The sequence below is a fragment of the Drosophila santomea genome, chromosome 3L (assembly GCF_016746245.2).
Source record: "Drosophila santomea strain STO CAGO 1482 chromosome 3L, Prin_Dsan_1.1, whole genome shotgun sequence".
Taxonomy (NCBI): Eukaryota; Metazoa; Arthropoda; class Insecta; order Diptera; family Drosophilidae; genus Drosophila; species Drosophila santomea.
Window position 1 is genome coordinate 3,123,083 of NC_053018.2, and position 12,450 is coordinate 3,135,532.

The 12,450-nt window shown below is 42.4% G+C and overlaps 1 protein-coding gene across 2 annotated transcripts in view; it reads right to left on the reverse strand.

Moving 5' to 3' along the window:
* LOC120447764 (division abnormally delayed protein) overlaps positions 1-12,450 on the reverse strand; it is a 64,194-nt gene that overhangs the window by 38,215 nt on the left and 13,529 nt on the right. The gene's annotated exons all lie outside the window — the stretch shown is intronic.

The following is a 12,450-nucleotide window of genomic DNA, read 5'->3' on the forward strand; positions in this document are numbered from 1 at the left end:
AAAAAGAAAGCATCAAGCAAAATATTGATCGAAGTTAAAACAAAAGTACCATGTTTTTTTAATTGTTTATTTAGGCTGCAGTTTTTGCCCAGTGATTAGTTTGAAAACTTGAAACGAACATGAACAAAGCGCGCCGCGGCAATCATTCATAGTGGCATTTAGGCGGCATTGTTGTTGCGTCGCCAGGGTGGACAGGAATTTAGGGTGGCTCAAAATCTAGGGGCTGTTTGCTCCTGCGGACAAAATCCTTTTTTTGTGTGCGTGTGTGTGTGTGGTATTTTTTGCATGAGACGTCAAAGCTGGCGTCGGCAAACTTTTTGGCTGTTTACCCTCGTACACTGAGCGACGGAGCCCACCTGATTCCCCCCACTCGCTGAGTTTGTTAATTAAGATGAATGCGTTGCGCGTTTAACGGCTTAAATGGAACGGAAGTTCTGGGCTCCGTGGGGGGCAGTTCGTCTGTCTGCTGCTCCTCCTACTTGACTTTCTTGCAGTGTATTTATTGAATGGGTTGGCCATTCTCATATGACAAAAAAGCAAAAGAAAAGGGCAAAAAAAAGCAAAAAAACTGGGAAAGTTCAAGGAAGCGACAGACCCCCCGCGGCCAACTAAAACATCCCATCCGTTTGCATAATCTTTAATATTCAAATGCGGGTTGAGTGAGGCGGAAAGAAAATGCTGCTTTACGACCATTATATAAATAAGAAATCTGACATAATGTCGGGACGGCAGTGTGAATGATAAGTGATGTTTGTCACGAAGGATTATAAAGGGAAATGTTTCACTTTAATGTGTAGTTTTCCCGTGGAAGCCTTTTCCCCCACATTTGCCCGTCTGTCACGAAGGATAATAAGCCAAAAGGTTTAGCTTGAAAGGTAAAGTCAGTTTTATCTGTTTATCTGTTAAATGGACAATTTGCCAAAATTCCCAGCATAATTTGGCACAAGCCCATAAAAACGAAGCGAACAATAAATCGCGCTGTCCAAAACTAAAACAAATATTACTTTTTTAAGCAAATTAATGGAAGGGTGTATATATATAACATATTCTAAATGAAAGGAAAGACATCTGCTTGTTGAACTGCTTGTTGTAATTAGACTTCCTGGAATTAGCAAACATCCTGATTCGGTTTGTAAAATGCAATAAAAATCTTCCAAAAACGGACTTTAATCTACCTTATCATCTCGAGGGCATAGATGACTCTCTGTAATTTTCACAAATCGATATGACAACTGTTCCCTTTTCGAACCTTAAAGCGGACCACCCTGTCGCCGGTAATCCCATCAGTTAAATATTTTTTGTTGCGTGCCAGATTTATGCAAGCACGCAATCGGAGTGACTTGTTCGTGTTGCGTGTTTGCAGTTAATGCGACCATAATTTAATATTTCTGTGTGCAAAATGTTACAATGCCCTCGACTGTATCTCCGCCCGTTTGTGGCAAGTTGTGGATCATAATCAACCCTCATCTAGGGCATATTCCCCGTTTTGAGGGATGGTTCCGTGGTCCGTGGCAGCAACTTGTGTTGCAATTGTCTCGCATTTGACTGATGAGTTTCAACGCCGCCATTCGAAGAGCAGGGGCAGGGTATTGCAAGATTGAAAGTTGGGGGCCCAGCGAGCGGGGCAATCAACAACCCTCTTCAGAAATTAAGTTGTGTCGAAATCGATGCCGCCGCTGCGAGGGGAGGTTGAACCGTACCGAACCAAACCGAAACGTCGACGCCAACCGCATGTCAATCATAATTAAAACTTTTCCCCTCGGGAGGGAGTCAGGTTGAGTCTGCCGAGCTGTGAGCTGTGAGCTGTAAGCTGGCTTCGGGCTTTGGGTTTATCTTATCGCACGCTTGATTGCTTTCCACGGCCCCCAGACAAACTGACGGGGAGTTTGTGCACCATGCCATATGATGTGATATGCTACTACGAGTATATCTGTATATAGCATCTGCAGTTGGTCAGCCCAGCCAGTCATTCATGCAACTCCAGCCGGCCATTCATTCAGTTGCAGCCATCCACAGGGAGTAGCGGACATTTGCTGCCAAATATGGCAGTCAGTGAAGTCTGGTCTGCGCCTCATTATCAATTTTCCATGCTGCAGGCCATTCGAGCAGCGCTGCTAAATTAGCTAGAATGTAGCTGAAAATCTTGACTGACAGCACATTTGTAAGATTCCAAGAACATTTCCCTTTTGAGAATATTAAAATTCTATAAAGTATTTCTGTGTAGAGCAGCTAACTTTTGACTTTAACTGCCATTTTTTTATAGTCTGAGTTATGTATTTGAAATAGCATAAAATGGTTTTTAAACTCAAAACTGTGCTGCTTGCAGCTATTTTCATCAGCATTGCCAAGTGGAATGTGCGTTCAGTCGGTCGTGCAACATTCGTCTGTCAGCGGCAGGCCAAGAGCTAAAAAGAAGAAGCTGGAAAACTAAACGCAAAAATCCTACAACTCGCCCCCTGCTGCTCCACCGAACTGCTCCTTGAACCCCTGCCAAGTGAGTTTCCTTCCTCGTTGCTCGTAGTTGCTGCCGCCGTCAATGTGTCTGCAACAATTGTTGCCATCATTTGTTGTCAAGCAGCAGAATCCGCTGTCCGTAGCCCTGTCTTTCTATCTGTATCTGTATCTGTATATGTATCTTGTATCTGTCCCCGTTTGCCGTTTAAAGCGACTTGGCTGGCAATTGTTGTGATTTCCTTGCTAACGCTGCTGCTACTCCTTTTTATTGTTTTTCTTTTTGCTGAAAGTTGTTGTTTGGGGCATTAGGACATCAAGCAGGCAACAAGCAGCTCGCACCACTTGCACTTATTTGTTGCGTGTCTGGCAAGCCAAACTGCGAGTGCCAACTTTGCAGATACCTATACTTATGTGTACTCAACCAGATACAGATTCAAACTACAAATGCGGTGCCAGATGCAAGCGCTGTTTTACCTGCAAAGAAAGAAAACAAAAGAAAGTTAGCACAGATTTAGTCAATGATTTGAAAGGGATTTTTGTATAGTAAAAATAGATTTGATTCCATATATTTCCACAACAAAATTATTAAATAATACGAAAATTTGTTTTTGCCGAAATATCCTTTTTGTACTTAATAGATCTCTTTTTATTTGAATTTTTCCTTTCCTATAATAAGAATGTATCTAATTTTTAACATAACCGATTCGAGTGCATTTCAAATCTTCCTCACGCCGCTTTTCACATTAACTTCCCCTATCTATTTACAATTTAGCCGCTCGTTTTTACATCCATCCGACAGCCATAAAATACTTTGAAATGTTTAGCGCGATTTGTTTGAATTCAGATTTAATTATGTGGCAACAACGACCCAAACAACAGGAGCACAGCTGAAATAGTGGATGCATTTGACTGACATCGCGATCTGATGGCAACAGATTTGTTTATAGAACTTGTAACTTGTGCGTGAGGGAAGATCTCCACCATTTTACCCCATCGACCTCTAGAGGTAACTTGTTTGTTTGCTTGTGTGTCAAAGTTCAACATGCGGCGGCGTCTATTTTTAGTGCAGTTTATTGAGTGAAAATGTTTGGAAAATGCACTGCAGCACCTGCATTTACCTCTTCATCGTCTCGCCTGCATGGCGGCAATTAAAAGCCATTTACCAGCTGGACATGGCCAATAAGGCAATAGGGGGGCGGAACAGGAGGCGCCTTCCTATGGGGGGTCAGAGTTCATGCCTGGCCAAGTGGAAGTGGCATAGCAATTTACTCACCGACCGACTGACTGCGTTCATGTGCACATGACACTTGCCTTGAATAAAATATGAGGAGCCACGGCAACCCCGCTGTTGATGATGCGCCGTGTCGAAAGACAAATAACGCATCGTCAAGTGGTTGGCTCCACCACCACGGCACCACCATCGACCCACCACTGCACTGCACCACATTGCACCACCACACGCACTGCAGTTTGTCAGGCGGCGAGACCACGGGTCGTGCCACATGGCAGCTGACACAGTTTGCTAATACTTTGCCAGCAGAGTTGTCGGCGTGAGATACAAAAAAGCTAAATGCTTTTTAAAGTTGGGAACCTTTCAACATCTAACTGAAATGTATTGTTGATAAAGTAATTTTAGAAGATGATAACTCAGTACAGCTGGCTTAGTTTGTGCACCGAATTGTTTCCCCCCTTAATAAATAGTTTAGTAATTTATAGCTACACATTTATAAACTCCAGGTATCCTACTTAGTTTTTAGCTAGAAAGCATCCGATTTGGAAACATTGTCTGCTTTCGATGGCAGCGCGTTGACATGCAACCAGAAATGGGGTGGCAAGCGTGAAAAGTTCTTGACAAAAAGCAATGTACAATTTTGAAAATATTGTGGGGGAGCTGCATCCGGATTACGGAGTACGGATTGGGATGGCTGATAGCCACTTACCAGATGCCCTGCGCAGATTCCAGATTCCGCATTTACTGAGGGGCTTATTGGAAATGTTTGGCAGGGGTAACTGTCTCTGACAGCGGTTTTTGGAGTGCATGGGCAAAAGTTATTAATCATTTTATTTCAGCTTTCCATTCGACAGATGGAAACTTTCAGTGGCCCGTCACTCGATTGAATGCCCCCATTTTGAGGGGCTATACGCCAAGTGCCAAATGTAAGTCTGTGTAAAATGTGGAGGAAAGGTACTAGACTAGACTAAGCCTTAGTAATGCAGAGTATATAGCTATTACTGTGCGCCAAACATTTTAAAACCCAGTAGCAGTACATATATGTACATATATAAGCCGCATAAGATGTTATGCTCGCCCTCATTGAGTGGCGCATTAGACTTACGGATGATGATGCACCAGTCGTTCCTTCCTTAATGCCAGCACCCATGCCAGATGCCACGGCTAGGCGCGTCAAAAATTTGTTCAGCATTTTCCATTTTCAGGCTCTTTTAAATCAGAGCAATTTGTATGCATTAAATGCACAGCGACAGGCAGCCAGCCAGCCAGCTAGCTAGCTAGCTAGTCACAGCCAGCTCGTCTGGATTTACGTAATGCCCGCCCACATGAACGGAATTACAGACAAATATCCAGACAGCCCCCAGGTCCCCACTTAGCGCCCCACACTTGGCCTTCTCCATGCGGATGAATGTATGTACGTATGTACGTAGCTGGGGGTTTATGCTCATCCCCGGACTGTCGAGGTCGCAGCTCTTGTACAGTTGGCGCGATTTACTTGACATTTGTCGAGCCCACAAGGGGTTGGGATATGTCATATACGAGTATATCAGTATACGAGTATGTGGGTATACATATGTGTCCGCCCACTGGGATCCCAAGCAGCGCCAGCGGAAGCTCCAATCGAGGGACACCCACAGAGGTCAAAGTCAAGAGCGCAAAATGTTGATGTTTCTATTTTCAGATCTTTGCGCTGTCTCGCATTTTGCCTATGACAATTATTAATCAACTACCAACTGGGCGATAAATAACGATGTAGCATGTTGCTCTTGCAACCCATTTGGTGGCAATGAGGATGCTGCTACTTGAGACTACTTCCCTGATTATTTATTCCACTGAATGGGTGTCAAGTGCAGGGAATTCGGTGATTGTCGAGTGCGATCTCCAGAAAGCATTTCTCGACCAGCAGTAAAAAACAATAAATTCGCCCAGTCAACTGCATAATTAACAGCACCCGAAGGCAGCAGAGATCTGTATTTTAAAATCAACCGGCTATTGGGGGTCAGAGCAATAAATGCTGCAATAACAACAGTAACAGACATAACAGCAATGACAACGGGAACAACAGGAACACTTACACCACTAGCAGCCACAAAAACATCAACAAAAAGACAACAAAAACAGGAACAACAGTAAGAGAAACAGAAACACAAACAACAACAAGGCATTGTTCGACTTTTGTTTTATTGCAAACATTCATCGCCATTTGCGTTTTTGCCATAAAAGTTGCTCGTGTTTTGCGGATTGCTGATGTTGCTTTTGCCGTTGAGCGGCGATAAAATCTCTGAAATAAATGCCAAAGAATGGCGGTCAGCGAAGGTAGAAACTTAAATACCCTATATGCACAACATCTTGATTTTTTGAAGGTCATAGAAAATTTCATTAAGTCCCGAAGCAACTGAAAAGGTTTATTGGTATATTTAAACAAGCATGATTTATAAACCCTTCTTTTCACTAAATAAATACATTCATATGTACGTTAACTTTTCTAAGTTAAATTGGAAGTAAATGCATAAATTCGTAGTTCTGTTATTTTGTTTATTGTTATTTGTTATTTTGTTTATTTTGTACACAAAGTGCCTTTAATATGCTGTCCCCCTCACGTCAACACCACCTCTTTGATCCTGCGCCACCTTAAAGTTAATTTATCCTGCGCCCACAACAAAAGGCAAGCACAGCTTGTTAAACATGTAAAGGCAACACCGATAAAGCCACCAACACCCAGAGCTATATGCATATATACATATGTACGTGTTTTTGTATGTATGTCTGGGATACAACCCCCAACCTTAGTCAGCAATTTGAAGCGATTCCATGACGACCCCAATGGTCTCGTTTACAAATTAAGCACTTCCAAATGGGCAGCAAATTAATTTTTATTGCGCACAGAGTTATGTAAATTATGGCCAGCAGTTTCTGTCCTTGGTGGAAGTAATGTTGGCCGCTTGTTTTCCTTATAGACTAAACATCTGGCGAAATGCAAAAACTTTACCAAGTTGCTCTGATACTCTGCCTAAATTTAGTGGGAGTCTGCGAGTCATGGAAATTTTTTTTTTTTGCCAGTTGCGAAATTGACTGGGAATGGAGGATGTCACAGGACTGCCGCAGACTAAACTGCCAGTTATTCAGTGCAGAGCTTTAATCGATATCAGCGGCAATGGAAGGCGCATCATCAGCGCCAACCGGAAACGGAAGTGGCCAACACTTGCCGGCGTCAGTTTCCTACTGTGTGCGCGCATGTGTTTGTGCATCTGTCTGCGTGTCTGTGTGAGACTTGAATTATGTTGCCAGCTTAACGTGGCTGAGATAAGCGCGGCTAGCTTTGATTTTCTCCGCAGCTTCTAGCCAAGTCATTAGCCGGGAATTATGTGCATGTAATTGCAATCATCAGCGGGAAGATTCAACTGGAGCAATGCGTGTGGTTGGGAAAATGTAGATTTAGTTGAGCCAAGTTTATGCTGAGTAGCTACCATGTGTTATTTATTTAACTTATAACATACAGACTGAGTTTAAGACAATGAGAATATTTTAACTGTTTTATGATTATCTACAAGTAAAATAATTGTTTAAGCAAACATATCTACATTTTAAGGCAATTAATTCTTGCTTCCATTAAACTTCTTATTTCAACCAATTCAATGCTCTTCATTTATTCTTCTGATATGCATATCCTCTTAGCATTCACAAAACCCTCTTTCAGAGCAACTCCAACTATTTTACCGTGCTGAATATTACAGCTTAGGTGGTACTATATTTTCTGTCCCCATCCCGATGACATTTCCATCTCCCTTCGTGACGTGTGTCGCGTCCTTTTGTGCATGTGGCCGACTTATCATTTATTTATGTGCTTTATTATTATTGTTGCCATTGTTTTTTTTTGTTTTTTCCATTGGAACAATGATCTGTAGAGGAGGAGGAACTCGGATGATTTTCTGTCTGGCTTGCAAATTGAAGTGGCTCCCGGAGCGCAAAAAGTGGGTGGAATGGGTATGTTGGGCTGGCCGACATTTCGGGATTACGAGTGCGCTGCTTAAAGTGTCACTGCTGCCATTGGGCATGCTCTTTGTTTAATAAATTATTTATGTGGCAGGCCGAGAGAGGCAGGTGTATTATTTCGCTCCAGCTGGCGACACGTGGCAATGGCCTTTGATGGACCAAAAGGAGAAAAAACCCGGAAGTTTGCATAAACAAGAGAGGAACACTTAAAACCGTAACAAAAAACCAAGAGAAAAATAAGTGTTATTGTGTTTGTCCTCTATTTTTGCACTTTTCCTCTTCACTCAATGACAACCCAGCAATCAAAATGGCTCATTAATATGAATAAATACATTAGCATGGATTTTCGTATCCACCGACAATTGCACAACATCAATCAACCGGTCGATAAAGTAAAAAAATGTATTTGCCATAATCAATCAAAGAATATAAATTGGCAATGCACAGAGTCCATGAATGTTAAGAGGTCAGAATGTTTGTGTCCCCTTCATTTTCTCCACACCCTGCGCTAATTGGCAGTGCGAAGCGGGTGTCCCTGCCAACCATAAACAGCCCCACAACCCCACCATACCACCACCCATAGCTCCACCATCTCGGTGGAATCTGCATTCAATTAACGCCGGAAACGCGCGGCAGAAGGAAAAGGGGGAAAAGTCGCTGATAAGGACACGGTCACCCAGGAGGAAAAGAGCGTGGCTTGCTGCAGAGACATGTAATAAATGTTGAACATTCTCGTGCTGCTTTAATTAATACAATTAAATGTCGAGTGTGAATAATTGAAATTGCACGAGTTGATGAAGGAGAATCCCATAAAAGAATTACGCATCGCACTGGATATTCGATATTGCAGCTTACTTATGTTTTTCCATGTACACAAAAAAACGCGAGTGAATATAAACATTAAATCGATGGAGATGTTTGCTTGGATCAGCTGACAACACATTGGGGATCAGCAGTAAAAATCAACAAATAAATTGATGTTTATACTCAAATTTCAATCGTTTCGATAACTGAATCAAGGTTAAGTGCCATTTGATTTTTAGTTGTTTTTTGTAGTTCAGGTCTGTAAATAAAACCACACACTACATGGGACAGTTTATGGTAGCCCTTTCAATGGAAATTCAATTTTATTTACCAATCGCTGTAGTTATAAGTTCGGCAACAGCATTCAGGAAGTTTTTAATTCCCTAAGTGCTCTTGCCCGGCCATTTCAAATGTTTTGCGAAATTCCAAAGAAGCTTAAGCAAAGTTGTAAACGCTCGCAAGTCAAAGCACTTCAACTCACTAGAACAACCCGCAACAAGAGAGCAGCAACACGAACCTGCCAAAGAAAACTTACGCGTTCCGAACTCCATTGTTGTTGCCCTTGTGGGTTGCTGGGTGCTTGGGTGGTACACGGGATTTGGTGGGGCTTTTGTGGGCGTGGCCGAGACACTAATTGCCGCCTGGTTACCTGGGACTCAGTGCAGTGCAGCCAGTTCCGGTGATTAAGAATGTAAACCTAAACCAAAACCAACTAGCCAACCAACCAAACCAGCTAACCAACCAAGCTCCGGAGCTACGTGACACGAACGAACAGCGCAGAGTATCTGCACAGTCACCTGTTGCGGCTCAGATACATCCGTGTATCTGCACGTAATTAAGTATTCGAACTGCCGCAGTCATATTTCATCACGAAATCCTGCTTAGTGTTTTTTCAATTAAAAGTTGTAAATTTTAAATGACGCGACAGCCGCTTCTCCATGCGCAGCGGTGGAGGCCGTGGGGAAAGTTGGGCAAACAGGGCCGAGGAAAGTATATAGAAACAGGAGGAGCAGTTGGAAATTAATAAACAGTATGCAATTTTAAACAAGCCAGGCCCAAAATTATGCTCCAGCACCGGCTGACCTGCAAGGCAATGAACCCCAACTAAGGTCATCGTGCACCTACAGTTCCACACCATTTCGAGTTTGGCTGGACGGAAAATCTATTATGCAGCCGGCAAGTGAGCCTGGCGTTTTGTTTGCAAGTGCAAGCGCATTATGCAAAAGTTGTTCCCTTGTATTATATTCCATTTTCCGTGCTATTTTTCCGGTTTTTTACATTTATATATATTTTTTTTTGACCAGCATGTAAGGCGCTCCTTGGCTCTTGACGGCGGCTCATGTGGAATAACTGGGTCGTGAGCTCCGGGGAAGCCAAGCTTCCAGCGTGAAAATTGCAATCAATTTTATTATGCTTCCCGCTTGCAGGACTCTCCTCCATTTCACATATGTATGTATAGCTGCACAATTGGGCAAATCAGACGGAAGGGCAGGATGCACGGCAGCCATCGCCATACATGTAGTAAGTTCATGGATGTGAATCGCGATAGTTGGCGGAACAACGGAGACCCCGAGCGGGTTTCCTGTTTAACACGTGTGCGGAGGGGCGGACAGCCGGAGTGAACGGATGCCACGCCGATGGGGGGCTTTGAACGCGATTATCCTGGAGCAGGCCAATTGGCTGCCAGGAGTGGAGTATTGGATGCAGAGCTCTATCTTAATCTGGGGCTTAGGTTACAGCAAATTAAAGTTAAGTCAAGTCGAACTAAATCACTGATTGAGTCAAGGATATGGTGGGAACAGCGCAGTGGGGCCAAAAGGTAGCACGAAGCAAAGGAGCTCGAATAGTGTGACCATGGTAAACAATAAGCGTAAATTAATGCTTTGTTTAGCTAAACTAAGCAAAAGGTTAAGGTAAGATTAACAAAACGGATATACACGTTGCTGCTATTCATTTAACAAAATAAATATCTTATAACTTGATCTTTTTAACCTCAAAAGCTTTAAGTTTCGTAACATAGAGTTGAATAAAAATAATATTTTTGAAAGACAAAGCTGAGGCGCCATGCAAAGATTATTATCAATCTTTGTTATAAATAAATTGAAAAACTAGTTTCAGCTCTAAGAATAGCTATAGATTTTTGATATTTATGAGCGCAATAACTGGCATTCAAGTTTATTCAAAGCTCACACTTAAAGGTCTTTGATTGAAGCTATTTTGTTATTGCCACCAGTTTGAATGAAGCCACTCTCTAATGGGACTCTATTGCTCCCAAATATTTCAATTAATGGGGATCCCAGCAAACTCAGGCAGCAAACCACATTCAATTTGATCCCAATTAACTATAGTTTTGTTGGCAATTGTTACGTCGACACGAAGGTCTTATCGATGTCTACCACAATTGCACGCAAAACCCTCGACACAAGTACAAATAAGAATAAAGTACAACCAAACGCATTATCAAAACAATAAACAATTGATGGTATTTTGCCGGCGTTAACAACAACCACAACCATCTTCGAGGCACAGAAATCAATAAAACACAAGCACACCGAACGCAGAACGCAGAACGCAATTGCACGATGCGGAATGGTAAAGAAACAACTGAAACGCAAACTCAAACGCAAACGGCAACAAACTGCTGGCAAATAAATAAAAATTGCTTTATTTATTAAGCATTAAACAATAAATGGGATTATTTTTATCATCGCCGCATAGAAGTGCCTGGGTGGAGCAGGGCGCCGAATGGCTCCAAATGGAGTTGGAATCGGGTTGATGAGGTGGAAGGAGCGGACACAACAATACGGAGTTAGTACCCCAACCAAACCCAAGTAATCCCAACTCGGAGACCTCCGGAGTGCGAGAATAATAACAAATTCAAACACAGAAGCAGGACGATGAAGAGCCAGCAAGATAAATAAATGCAAATCATTTTTGTTCCTCTGTTTCTTATTGTTCCATCTAGATGGAGAATGGCGCACCCAGTGTATTTGCTCTTCAGAGGTTGTATTGGATTCTATTAAATGTGGGGATAGATTGATTAAATAATAAATTATATATTGCAACTGCAATTTTATTCTCTGAGGTTGAAAGGGTCTATAAATATTACTCTTAATTAATTTAATGGCTTACCTAAGAAGGAGTGGCGTACAGGGTACTTAAGCGCCTACCCCTTTCTAACAGCCATCCCCACTTGTCTCTGCAATGGAGTGTTTAGCCTCTCTGGGATTCGGGGATTGAAAAGGGCATTGGGGAAAATGTTACAAGGGTGGCGATTTGGCCAAGACAATTCAGACTTGGCAGTTGGGACAAACGAACACCTAAGTGTGGGCAATCCCACTCATTTAAATGGAACGAATATATCGGGTCTTCCATTTCTGCACCACCTCGTTGTTGTTCATGCCGCATTTGATTTCAGCAAATTTGTAACTGCCACTTTGCATTACCTTTTTTGTGCCAGAGTCCGGTGGTCCGGTTGTACGAAAAAAAGGTAGCCAAAGTTTTGCAAGTGACAAATAGATTTAAATTCGAAAACACTTTCTTTTTTTTAGTAGCCAACGCTGTTTTGTTTCTGCTGCCGAGTGGAAGTTTGTGTTATGCAAAGCTCTATTGACAGCGGTCGTAAATCTTTGTAAGAGTGCTCGGAACCCATGTCATGAGGGGTAAAACACTGGTGGGTCGCGATGGCGATGGGTTGGGCGTGAAAATGTGTGTATGAACATGGGAAATCAGTTTTCAAGTTGGGGTTAACTCCACAAGCCATCAAACTAAACCCCTTCTCAAGCTGAGCCAACTGAGTGAACTTATCGGCTAATGGAAAAGTAAGCCGAATGGAAAGGAATTCACTTTGAAATATATACAGTATAGATGGAAAAAAGTCAGATAACTATAAATACCGAAGCCTTGGACCTGGTAACCTAACTAATTTGCTGATTATTTTCGTAATCAATATGCGCATGGCATATGCT